Below are 12,295 nucleotides of genomic sequence, written 5' to 3' on the forward strand. Positions count from 1 at the left end.
CCCCTACATCATGAGTTCCTACTTTGCGCAATAACCTTTTATGTGGCACCTTGTCAAATGCCTTCTGGAAATCCAAGTACAGTACATCAACGGGCTTGCCTTTATCCACAGTGTATGTTACTCCTTCAAAGAACGCCAATTATTTGGTTAAACATGATTTCCCTTTCATAAAACCATGCTGACTATTCCCGATTACCTTGAGTTTTTCTAAGTGCCCAGCTATAGCCTCCTTAATGACTGATTCTAACACCTTCCCCACGACAGACGTCAAGCTAACTGATCTATAGTTACCTCTGCCTCGCCCCCCCCCCCCAACCCCCTTCTTGAATAGAGGGGTTATATTTGCTACTTTCCATTCTGATGGAACCTTTCTAGAATCTAGCGAATTTTGAAAAATTAACACCAACACATCTACTACCTCATTTAGCCTCCTCTTTTAAGACCCTAGGATGAAGCTTAACAGGACCTGGGGACTTGTCAGCCCGCAGCTGACAAGGCAGTGAATAGGGTCGGGCCAGCACACATCTCTGCTTCATGCCATTGGAGATATGGAAGAGACTCGAGAGGTCGCTGTTTTTCGTATCAGTGTTCACCAAATAGGTGGAAACTGACAGAATAACAGTAGAAGCGGAGAGAGTGGAGGCAATGAATAGGGTAATTTGAAATTGAGAGGAGGGAGGTACTAAAAAGGCTGGCTATTGTCATGCACGCAAGAAGCCATGATGAAATAAATAATGAAATGGAAGAATTATGAAATTTTTAAAAAATCAACTGTTAAACAAAACCACCAGAACATGGATGGTTGTACCACAGTCAAAATGGAGTAGCAGTCACAACACCCCTTCTGTACTGGAAATCAACAAACCTGTCAGCAAAAATCAAACTCGTTAACCTCATCTAAAATAGCTCTGGGGAGAACCCCTTTGCAATTGAAAAGAGCATTATTGCATATTAATGACTCATCAACATGAGTGAATAAAGGAGACAGACAAACTCCGAGCACAAATTGTGCTGGTGTGAAATAACACCATGTTAATAGAAGGATCCCCATTCAAACATCAATTGATAGCCATGGTCTCCACTTCCTGGTCCACTGTGTGGTCACACCAGGGGTGTGAGCCATGTGTTTGCTAACAGAAACTCTAACTTAATGAGTTTTTACCTGAAAAAGGTAACCCTCTTGAGAGCCAGCACCTTCAGAAAGCAGTCCAGCCAGGGACTGTGAAAGAGATCCAGCCAAGCAAGGAAGAAGCTCTGCTGTTCATTCTACATTTCAACTTGCTGCACCAGAGAACCTAAAGTGACCACCTCCAGTCTGAAGCTTTAACCACCAGAAAATCTACAACACCTCAACAAGTTCAAAACTACGAACACCCAGGCCTGCACCTTTAAAAGAGACAGTTCTCCTGAGAAAATTCAACAGGTTTATCTTAAACCACGAACACCAACCTCACTTTTAAACTACTTACCCTTTTCTATCGATCTATCTATCGATCTATCTATCTATTCTTGTGTATGCATGTGAGTGAATGTGTGCATGGGTGAGGCAGTGACCATTTTGGGAATTGTATAAAAATAGTTATTTTTTTTAACATATGAGAAAACCTGTCATTTGTCTGTTTATTTGACCCGAAAGGCACTCAGGAACTGATGCAACATTTTAACAAAACACGGTCAGTTGGGAGATGAACAATGGGAACCATCCACACCCCTTTCCACCTGCCCGTAACACTATGCTTAGGGTAGATATGTCATCTGGTCTGGATGGCTTGCATCGCAGGTTGCTACAGGAAGTGGGGATGGAGATAGAGGAAGGGCTTGCCATAATCTTCCAGTCTTGCCTGGATATGGGGAGGTGACAGAGGATTGGAGAGTGGCAAATGTGACACGCTTATTCAAGAAAGGGTGTGAGGACAGTCCTAACAACTACAGCGTAAAGTTTTAGAAACAATAATCGGGGGAAAAAATCAACTGGTACTTGGAGAGGTTCAAGTTAATTAAGAGTAGCCAGCACAGATTTGTAAAAGGTCGATCATGCTTGAATAATCTAATTTAATTTTTTGCTTAAGTAACAGAGAAGGTTGATGAAAGGATTGTGATGGATGTTGTTTATATGGATTTTAAGAAAGCATTGATAAGGTACCACATAAAAGGTTGGTTAACAAAATTGAGACTCATGGAATAGGTAGGTCAGTGTAATTGGATAAAAAATTGGCTTAAGGACAGAAAACAGCGAGTTGTAGTAAATGATTGTTTTTCAGATTGGAGGATGATCCTCAAGGGTCACCGCTGGGACCACTGCTTTTTTGCTATATATAAATGACTTGCATCTTGAAATATGGAGTAGAATCCCAAAATTTTCTGAAGACACCAAACTTGGAAATGCGGCAAATAGTGAGGTTGATATGAACCGCCTGCAACATGACATAGATAGGCTAGCAGAGTAGACAGACAGTTGGCAGATCGAATGTAATACTGACAAGTGTGAGGCGATGCATTTTGGCAGAAGGAATAGAGAGAGGCACAATATACTTCATGGCACAGTTCTAAAGGGTGTGGTGGATCAGAGGAACGTGCATCGATCTTTGAAGGTGGCAGGACATATTGAGAAAGTGGTTTGTAAAGCATATGGGATCTTGGGCTTCATAAATAGAGGCATTGAGTACAAAATCAGGGAAGTTATGCTGAACCTTGACATAGCTCTGGTTAGACCCCAACTGGAGTATTGCATCCAATTCTAGTCACTGCACTTTAGGAAGGATGTGAAGGTCCTTGAGAGGGTGTAGAAGAGATATACCAGAATGGTTCCAGGGATGGGGGTTTTAGTTACAAGGTTAGGTTGGAAAAGCTGGAGTTGTTCTTAGAACAAAAGAGCTTGAGGGGAGGTTTAATAGAAGTGTACAAGATTATGACAGGCTTAGATAAATTAGACAAGGAAAAACTGTTCCCATTAACAAATGGTACAAAGACTAGGGGACACAGATTGAGGGTTTTGGGCAAGAGATGCAGGGGGAATATGAGGAAGAACATTTTAACGCAGTGGGTGGTAATGATCAGGAACCCGCTGTCCACAAGGGTGGTGGAAGCGGAGACAATGACTTCAAAAAGAATTTGAATGGCCACTTGAAGGAAATAAACTTGCAAGACTACGGGCATCGAGCAGGGGAGTGGGACTGATTGGATAGCTGCATGGAGAGCCGGCATGGACTCAATGGGCCGAATGGCCTCCTTCTGTGCCGTAAATGATGCTATGCCTCTATAAAATAAAGGGTGCAATTCTAAAGGGGATCTGGGGGTATATATACACAAATCATTGAAGCTGGCAGGGCATGTTGAGAAAGAGTTCAAAAAGGCATATGGATCCTGGGTTTTGTACATAGAGGCAAGGAAGTTATGATAAACCTTTAATAAAACACGGGTTCAACTTCAACTGGCGTTTTGTCCAATTCTGTGCACCACACTTCAGGGAGGATGTGAAGGCTTCAGAGAGGGTGCAGAAAAGATTTACGAGAAGGGTCGAGAACCAGAGGACACCAATATAAGTTGAATGGCAAAAAAAACAACGGCAACATAAGGGAAAATATTTTTAAGCAGTGAGTGTTCAGGATCTAGAATACACTGCCTGAAAATGTGGTGGCGGTAGATTCAATCATGGCTTTCAAGAGGGAAATGGATAAGCAAATGAAGAGAAAAAAAAATGCTGGGCTATGGGGAAAGGGCTGGTGAGTGGGACTAGCTGATTTCTCTTGCAGAGAGTTGGTACGGACACGACGGGCTGAATGGCCCGCTTCTGTGCTGTAACCATTCTATGATCATATGACTTGCCTTTAACAAATGCGTGTTGGCTGTCCCAGATTGAGCCATGTATTCCTAAATTTCATTAATTCTACATCCAAGGCTTCGATACTGCTGGGAAGGCTCCTACCAACTTTTGCACTTATGAACAGGATACAAGAAAAATAGCTTTCCCTCTAAGAGGATCCTTCTCTCACTATTGGCCTCCAACACTCCCCTCTTGGTCTCTTTATTGTTGATACTACTGTAATTATTGCTTCTCTTAATCTCTGCTCTTGCCCCTCCCAAGTTCCAAATATATTGTCTTGTACTTTTGTTATCCTTTCTGCATCCATACTATGTCTAAATAAAAATTCAGTGCACTGCCTCCTACTCTATCCCATTCTTAACCAGAATCTTAAGGCTGTGAAAAGTCTTCTCTCCCTCTTTCAATGTACAAGATTTCAAAATCTAAGTCAGTGGCATTTAATCTACTTCCTGATTTATTTTATCTTCTACTCCTTTTAAACCTGGCAGTGTCATACACTATCTTTTTCCTTTCACCTCATCTCCACTTTTCAAACCTGGCCTGTTGCCCTCCACAGCTGATGTCTACCTCCTCCTCCCCAGCAGCATAATTATCTTCATATTCCATTAAATATTTGACCATCTCTGCCTCCACTTACCATATTAATTCATGTAGGGCCCATGTGATTTTAAAGCAAGACATCAGTTTAAGTTTAAGATCAATTTGCAAATGAATACTTTTTTTCTTAGCTGGACTTGGATGGTTAGGAACATAGGAGCAGGAGTAGGTCATTGAGGCCTTCGAGCCTGCCCCTCCATTCAATACGATCATGGCTGATCATCCACTTCAATGTCTTTTTTCCCACTATTCTCATAGGCTGCGTTTGCTGACAACGCTACCACTAGGTGGTGCTGCAGTGGCACATGCGCAAATGCAGTATGTACCACTAAAACGTCACAGTCTGTGACTTCAGGCAGCTGCCAGGACTAAAGATGGCACTGCTCAAATAATCACACTAAGGCAACCTAACCTAAACACATGACAGCACACAATGGCGGCAGGGAGAGAGCGAGCGGGCTGGGGACAGGGGGGAGCCAAGTGGGTTGGGGACAGGGGGGAGCGGAGCAGGCCGGGGGAGTGGGCTGGGGACGGAGGGGGGGGGGGGAGCAGGCCGGGGACGGAGTGGGGGAGAGGAGCAGGCCGGGGCCATGGCCGGGACGGGGTGGAAAGTGAGCGTGACGGGTAGGGGGGGGAGCGGAGTGGCCAGAGAGAGCAGTGAAGGGTGGGGGGGGGGGAGCAGAGTGGCCGAAGAGCGGAGCTGCCGGAGAGAGCAGCGAGGGGGGGAGCAGAGTGGCCGAAAGAGCGGAGCGGCCGGAGAGAGCAGCGAGGGGGGGAGCAGAGTGGCCGAAAGAGCGGAGCGGCCGGAGAGAGCAGCGAGGGGGGGGGTGGTGGAGTGGAGTGGCCGGAGAAAGCAGCGAGTGGGGGAGGGGGGAAGCGGAGTGGCCGAAAGAGCGGAGCAGCCGGAGAGAGCAGCGAGGGGAGGGGGGGGGGGGTGGGGAGCGGAGCTTAACGCGTGGGTGAATACCCGTTGGCATTGCATTGCTGTACGCGTAAAGCATACGCAGAGGCCAACCAGGCGTGGTGCCCGAAGATGCACACGTCAGCGATGACGTCATCGGCGCAGGCACTAACCAGTCCTGGCAAGTCGTAACGCAGCGTACGCATAGAGAGCAGGAGCTCGTCTGCGCATGTGTGCACCTTGGCGCAGCCTGATGACGTCAGTGGCCAGCTGCATTGTCAGGAATCACTTTGTTCGTTCACTGTTTGTGGGTCCTTACCATATGCAAACTGGTTACCATGTTGTCTGCTAAGGTGCCTATATAAATGCAGGCTTTTTTGTTACAATTGTTGCAGATAGATAAATACAGATCATTGTTTGACTAATTGTCTTCAAACTGTCAGCATAAACAGAAGGGACTGGATTTTGTATTGAGAATAACCGTGAGGCTAACATAGCTCACCATTATTATGGAGTAAATTGGAGAAACCTCCGGAGTACGCATATGTGCAGTTAAACGTTGAAATCCAAAAGTTGCAGTTATCCTGCTCCTCCATAGGGTGTGCTATAACAGTACCCCGCCGATAGACTTGACGTTGAAATCAATGTAAGGACGTAAAGTTGCAGCGTTTAGGTACTCGTTTCCCCACTAAAAATAGCAGAAAAGGTTAAGGCTGGTGCATTCAGGAGTAAGTGACTTTTTAACGGCATGTTAAGTCATAATTACAGCCAATCAACCTCTTTGGCACTGCATGTTTAATTTTACATGTGTAGCGTCTCAATCCTTCACAATTTAATTAGTGTGGAACATTTTGATTTTTTTTACGTTTTCTGACTCTTTTATCTCTCTCTAATCCCATCTTTCTTTCCTAATCCTTATTTTTTTGCTTTCTTTACATGATTTAAATCTAATTTATAGTTACTGGCTTAGACTCTGCATGTCTGTGTGGATTTTTCAATCTGATTGGTTGAAGAATCTTGCTGTTGCTTGTCTGCTCACAGACACCACAGAACCCTTGTAGAGCATGCTACATAGGATCAGATGCCTGATGACAAGGCTACACTCAAAGTCTGCACAAACTCGATGGACTGCTGTCAACATAGCGAACAGCGAGTCCCATTCTATTGTCACTGACTGCAAAATTTGCAGATGATAGGCAGGTGGAATATCTTGAAAATATTAAAAAGATATTTACTTTCTGTTCTGTCTTTCTAACTTCTACCTCTCCGAGAGAGGCTTCCAGTCTCTTTTATAAATAAAAAGTAGCTTTAACCTTACTTCCAGCAAAAAAAATCTGTAGTTCATATTCCAGTGTTTCTTCCTAATTAATTGGAAACAAAAAAAATACATACTGCAGTATTTTCTGTTTCATATCTGTAATTCACTAATGCTTTAATATCCTTTTAGCATCTTGATAACTAAAATTGTGCACACTGCTGCAAATATAGTTCATCTAGTATATTCTTTAGCCTTAGCATTAACTTATGTTTCCACATTTCTGGCTACATGTCCTGTCACTTTGTTACCTTTTTAATTGTTTCGCCACATTGTCTAGACATTGCCAGAGGTAAGTCTACTTCCAGATGCCTGTCTAAATACTAATTTTACTCTAATAATTTTCCATTTATGTCATACATTATTCCATCTAATGTGCAACACTTTGCATTTGTTAGTATTACATTTCATCTGCCATATATTTGGATCAAGTAGGCAGACATATGATCCCTTTGTAAATATCTAGCTGCATCTTCAGCTTTTACTGCACTGCTTAGTTTAGTGTTATCTAACTTTTTTATTCAGTTCATGGGATGTGGGCATCGCTGGCAAGGCCAGCATTTGTTGCCCATCCCTAATTGTCCTTTAGAAAGTGACGGTGAGCTGCCTTCTTGAACTGCTGCAGTCCATCTGGTGCGGGTGCACCCACAGTGCTGTTAGGAAGGGAGTTCCAGGATTTTGATCCAGTGACGGTGAAGAAACGGTGATATACTTCCAAGTCAGGATGGTGTGTGACTTGGTGGGGAATTTGCAGGTGGTGCTGTTCCCATGCGTCTGCTGCCCTTGTCCTTCTAGGTAGAAGAGATTGTGGGTTTGGAGCTGCCGAAGGAGATGTAGTGAGTTGCTGCAGAGCATCTTGTATATGGTACACACTGCTGCCACTGTGTGTCAGTGGTGGAGGAAGTGAATGTTTAAGGGGTGCCTGTCAAGCGGGCTGCTTTGTCCTGGATGCTGTCGAGTTTCCTGAGTGTTGTTGGATCTGCACCCATCCAGGCAAGTGGAGAGTATTCCATCACACGCCTGACTTGTGCCTTGTAGATGGCATTGGGGACTCAAAAGGTGGGTTAATTGCTGCAGAATTCCCAGCCTCTGACCTGCTCTTGTAGCCACAGTATTTATGAGGCTGCTCCAGTTCAGTTTCTGGTCAATGGTAATCACCAGGATGTTGGGTCAATGGTAATCACCAGGATGTTGATAGTGGGGGATTCAGCGATGGTAATGTCATTGAATGTCAATGGGAGATGCTTATCAGCCCGAGCCTAAATGTTGTTGAGGTCATGCTGCACATGGACACAGACTGTTTCAGTACTTGAGGAGTCACAAATGGTACTGAACATCGTACAATCATCACCGAACAGCCCCACTTCTCACCTTATGATGGAGGGAAGGTAATTGATAAAACAGTTGAAGTTGGTTGGGCCTAGGACACTCCCTGGAGGAACCCCTGCAGCAATGTCCTGGGGCTGAGCTGATTGGCCTCCAACAACTGCAACTATATTCCTTTGTGCTAGATATGACTCCAACCAGCGGAGTGTTTTCCCCCAATTCCCATTGATTTAAATTTTGTTAGGGCTCCTTGATGCCACATTCGGTCAAATGCTGCCTTGATATCAAGGCAATCATTCTTGCCTCACCTTGAGTTCAGCTTTTTTGTCCAAGGCTGTTTGGACCAAGGCTGTAATGTGGTCTGGAGCCGACTGGCCCTGGAAGAACGCAAACTGAGCATCGGTGTGCAGGTTATTGCTGAGTAAGTGCCGCTTGATAGCACTGTCAACAACACCTTCTATCACTTTGCTGATGATTGAGAGTAGACCGATGGGGTGGTAATTGGCCAGATTGGATTTATCCTGCTTTTTGTGGTCAGGACATATTGGGCAATTTTCCATATTGCCGGATAGATGCCAGTGTTGTACTTGTACTAGAACAGCTTAGCTAGGGGTGTGGCTAGTTCTGCAGCACAGGTCTTCAGTACTACAGCCAGGATGTTGTCAGGACCCATGGCCTTCTGCGACAATCTTGCAGTTGGTTTCATAATTCAGGTCATTTGTGTAAATATGAAACAGGCACAGACTCTTGAGGCACTCCACCCACCCAGTTTGTCAAAACAACTCTCGAGCACTCCCTGTGTCCTATCCTTTATCTAGTTCCATACTCTATTCCAGATTCCCAAAGTTTTCAACAACAACAACTTATATTTATTTAGCACCTAATAATACATACCAAGGAGTTTCACAGAAGCAATATAAAACAAAATATGACACTGAGCCACATAAGATGATGCTAGGTCAGATCATCAAAAGCTTGGCCAAAGAGGTAGGTTTTGAACAGCGTCTTAAAGGAGGAAAGCAAGGTTGAGAGGCGGAGAGGTGTAGGGAGGGAATTCCAGAGCGTAGGGCCTAGCAACTGAAGGGACAGCCACCAATGGTGGCGTGGTTAAAATTGGGGATGCTCAAGAGGTCAGAATCAGATGAATAGATATCTAGGAGGATTATGGGGATGGAAGAGATTAGGGGGATATAGAGGGGCGAGGCCATGGAGAAATTTAAAAGCAAGGACGAGAACTTTAAAATCAAGATATTGCTTGACCAGGAGCCAATGTAGGTCAGCAAGCAGAGGGGTGATAGGTGAACGGAACTTAGTGCAAGTTAGTAGATGGGCAGCAGAGCTCTGGATAACAGCAAGTTTACGGAGAGTTGAATGTGGGAGACCAGCTGGGAGTGCATTGGAATAGTCAAGTCTAGAAGTAACAAAGGCATGGATGAGTGTTTCAGCAGTAGATGTGCTGGGGCAGGGTAATATTACAAAGGTAGAAATAGGCAGTCTTAGTTTCTTCTTTCTTTTGGGCCTCCTTATCTCGAGAGACAATGGATACGCGCCTGGAGGTGGTCAGTGGTTTGTGAAGCAGCGCCTGGAGTGGCTATAAAGGCCAATTCTGGAGTGACAGGCTCTTCCACAGGTGCTGCAGAGAAATTTGTTTGTTGGGGCTGTTGCACAGTTGGCTCTCCCCTTGCGCCTCTGTCTTTTTTCCTGCCAACTACTAAGTCTCTTCGACTCGCCACAATTTAGCCCTGTCTTTATGGCTGCCCGCCAGCTCTGGCGAATGCTGGCAACTGACTCCCACGACTTGTGATCAATGTCACACGATTTCATGTCGCGTTTGCAGACGTCTTTATAACGGAGACATGGACGGCCGGTGGGTCTGATACCAGTGGCGAGCTCGCTGTACAATGTGTCTTTGGGGATCCTGCCATCTTCCATACGGCTCACATGGCCAAGCCATCTCAAGCGCCGCTGACTCAGTAGTGTGTATAAGCTGGGGGTGTTGGCCGCTTCAAGGACTTCTGTGTTGGAGATATAGTCCTGCCACCTGATGCCAAGTATTCTCCGAAGGCAGCGAAGATGGAATGAATTGAGACGTCGCTCTTGGCTGGCATACGTTGTCCAGGCCTCGCTGCCGTAGAGCAAGGTACTGAGGACACAGGCCTGATACACTCGGACTTTTGTGTTCCGTGTCAGTGCGCCATTTTCCCACACTCTCTTGGCCAGTCTGGACATAGCAGTGGAAGCCTTACCCATGCGCTTGTTGATTTCTGCATCTAGAGACAGGTTACTGGTGATAGTTGAGCCTAGGTAGGTGAACTCTTGAACCACTTCCAGAGCGTGGTCGCCAATATTGATGGATGGAGCATTTCTGAAATCCTGCCCCATGATGTTCGTTTTCTTGAGGCTGATGGTTAGGCCAAATTCATTGCAGGCAGACGCAAACCTGTCGATGAGACTCTGCAGGCATTCTTCAGTGTGAGATGTTAAAGCAGCATCGTCAGCAAAGAGGAGTTCTCTGATGAGGACTTTCCGTACTTTGGACTTCGCTCTTAGACGGGCAAGGTTGAACAACCTGCCCCCTGATCTTGTGTGGAGGAAAATTCCTTCTTCAGAGGATTTGAACGCATGTGAAAGCAGCAGGGAGAAGAAAATCCCAAAAAGTGTGGGTGCGAGAACACAGCCCTGTTTCACACCACTCAGGATAGGAAAGGGCTCTGATGAGGAGCCACCATGTTGAATTGTGCCTTTCATATTGTCATGGAATGAGGTGATGATACTTAGTAGCTTTGGTGGGCATCCAATCTTTTCTAGTAGTCTGAAGAGACCACGTCTGCTAACGAGGTCAAAGGCTTTGGTGAGATCAATGAAAGCAATGTAGAGGGGCATCTGTTGTTCACGGCATTTCTCCTGTATCTGACGAAGGGAGAACAGCATGTCAATAGTCGATCTCTCTGCACGAAAGCCACACTGTGCCTCAGGGTAGACGCGCTCGGCCAGCTTCTGGAGCCTGTTCAGAGCGACTCGAGCAAAGACTTTCCCCACTATGCTGAGCAGGGAGATTCCACGGTAGTTGTTGCAGTCACCGCGGTCACCTTTGTTTTTATAGAGGGTGATGATGTTGGCATCGCGCATGTCCTGGGGTACTGCTCCCTCGTCCCAGCACAGGCATAGCAGTTCATGTAGTGCTGAGAGTATAGCAGGCTTGGCACTCTTGATTATTTCAGGGGTAATGCTGTCCTTCCCAGGGGCTTTTCCGCTGGCTAGGGAATCAATGGCATCACTGAGTTCCGATTTGGTTGGCTGTATGTCCAGCTCATCCATGACTGGTAGAGGCTGGGCTGCATTGAGGGCAGTCTCAGTGACAGCATTCTCCCTGGAGTACAGTTCTAGGTAGTGCTCAACCCAGCGGTCCATCTGTTTGCGTTGGTCAGTGATTATGTCCCCCGATTTAGATTTGAGGGGGGTGATCTTCTTGATGGTTGGCCCAAGAGCTCTCTTCATGCCATCATACATTCCTCTGATGTTTCCGGTGTCTGAGGCCAGCTGAATATGACTGCATAGGTGTTGCCAGTAGTCGTTTGCGCAACGCCTAGCTGTTCTTTGTGCAGTACTTCTGGCTGCTTTAAGTGCTGCGGATGTTAAATCGCTGGGGGCTTTCTTGTAGTTCAAAAGTGCAATGCGCTTAGCGGCTATGACAGGTTCCAGCTCTTCATTATGAGATTGAAACCAGTCTGCATTTCTCTTCGCACTTTTGCCGTAGGTGGTCAAAGCTGACTCATAGATGGCGTCTCTGATGTGGGCCCACTTGGTCTCAGCATCCCCTGTGGGAGTGTTTTGAAGGGCTGTTACAAGTGAATTTAGAAATTTTTGTAACAGCTGTGGGTGAGAAATTCTGCTCGTGTTGATGCGCGGGTGGCCCTTCTGCTTGGAATGATGCAACTTCTTTGGTCTGAGTCTAACCTTGCTGCACACCAGGGAGTGGTCGGTGTCGCAGTCCGCACTGTGGAAGCTGCGTGTGATTTGAACACTGTTTAAGGCGGCTCGCCTTGTGACAATGAGGTCTAGCTGGTGCCAACGACGTGATCTTGGGTGCCTCCATGAAACCTGGTGACAGGGTTTGGTGTGAAAGAACGAGTTGGTGATGCAGAGGTTATGATAGGTACACAACTCAAGCAGTCTCTGCCCGTTCTCATTCATCCTTCCAACGCCATAGCGCCCAAGGCAGGAGGGCCATGAGTCATGGTCGGCCCCAACCCTGGCATTAAAGTCCCCCAGCAGGAATAGGTGTTCGGTGTTGGGGATGCTGCTAATGATGTTATGGAGTTGTTCATAGAAC

Source organism: Heterodontus francisci, chromosome 4 (genome assembly GCF_036365525.1).
Source record: "Heterodontus francisci isolate sHetFra1 chromosome 4, sHetFra1.hap1, whole genome shotgun sequence".
Classification (NCBI taxonomy): Eukaryota; Metazoa; Chordata; class Chondrichthyes; order Heterodontiformes; family Heterodontidae; genus Heterodontus; species Heterodontus francisci.